Consider the following 1,500-nt stretch of genomic DNA (forward strand, 5'->3'; position numbering starts at 1 on the left):
AGTACTCCTTGAATACAGATTCCCCAGTGTCTTCTATTGATTCAGCTGTCATTTCACCTGATACTGTCCCACTGGGAACAGGAACTTCCATATTATCTACACAGGTTCAAAATAAACCAAAAACTGGTCGAAGTTTATCAGGACGACCAGCAGCTCTTAGTCTGTTAACTCCAAGTGTTGGGAGTTTGTCATTAGAAACCCCAAGTCCGGGAGATGGAACCTGTTTACAAAACTACACTAGTATTAGACACCTTCTGTCATTGACGTGCCATCCACCGGAGCCCCTTCAAAAAAGCCTGTTGCCAGAATCGGCCAAACTGGAGCACAGTCTGTCTTCTCACAGAGTGGCAACAGCCGAGAGGTAACTCCAATTCTTGCAAAAACACAAAGTTCTGGTCCACAAACAAGGGCAACACCTCAGGTATCGAGCCCCACTGTGGCATCTCCCCTAAATGCACTGCCTCAAAGAAATTCACGACTCTTGACTAGTGACAGCACCACAACCAAGGAGAATAGGAAAAAAATTAAAAATGAAGTGTCCACCTAAAATCCCAAACAGAAAAACAAAAAGTAAAACTAACGAAGGAGGAATAACTCAACCTCACGTCAATGGCAGCCTGGAAATGACAAAATTGGACTCTTCCATCATTTCAGAAGGGAAAATATCCACAATCACACCTCAGATTTAGGCTTTTAATCTACAAAAAGCAGCAGCAGAAGGCTTGATGGGCCTTCTTCGTGAAAGGGTGAAAGGTTATTTAGCTTTGTGTTCTTACCACTGCAAACAAGCTATCAATATTTTGAGCCATCTACCTTCTCACCACTACGATACTGGTTGGGTACTGTGCCAAATTGGAAGGGCCTATTTTGAGCTTTCAGAGTCCATACAAGCTGAAAGAATCTTCTCAGAGGTTAGAAGGATTGAGAATTATAGGGTCGAAGGCATGGAGATCTACTCCGCAACACTTTGGCATCCTCAAAAAGATGTTGCTCTTTTCAGTTCTGTCAAAAGACTTGACAGACATGGATAAAAATTCGCCAGCCAGAGGCCTGGCGTGCTGCAGGGAACTGTTTCCGCTTGCAACGGGAACACGATATGGCAATTAAATTCTTCCAGAGAGCTATCGAAGTGGATCCAAATCATGCTTAGGCCTCTACTGTATTAGGGCGGGAGTTTGTCTTCACTGTAGAATCGGACAAAGCATTAGCTTGTTTTCGAAATGCTATCGGAGTCCATCCTAGACATTGTAATGCATGGTAAGTGGTAATGAAGTGTAAAGACAAACTCTTATTGATGGTGCCGGTACTCGCTAATTTTTCTTGTTAGATAGCTCTTTATTGCCATGAATTTGGTTACAAATACTTAGGGATGGTACCTACTGGTCAATAACGTCTAACTGAAATGCTCTATTATGAAATGTATGTCTTTAACAAACTCTTAAATTAACTCATGATAATAGAATACCAGATCCTTATACTCAACAGTTTCAGTCTTCTACC

The 1,500-nt window shown here is 42.1% G+C and overlaps 1 pseudogene; it reads left to right on the forward strand.

The window, feature by feature from the left end:
- The first annotated feature begins 237 nt into the window (after positions 1-237).
- On the forward strand, positions 238-1,261 carry LOC129465482 (cell division cycle protein 27 homolog; annotated as a pseudogene).
- Positions 1,262-1,500: the final 239 nt, after the last annotated feature.

Source organism: Symphalangus syndactylus, chromosome 17, assembly GCF_028878055.3.
Source record: "Symphalangus syndactylus isolate Jambi chromosome 17, NHGRI_mSymSyn1-v2.1_pri, whole genome shotgun sequence".
In the NCBI taxonomy this organism is placed as follows: Eukaryota; Metazoa; Chordata; class Mammalia; order Primates; family Hylobatidae; genus Symphalangus; species Symphalangus syndactylus.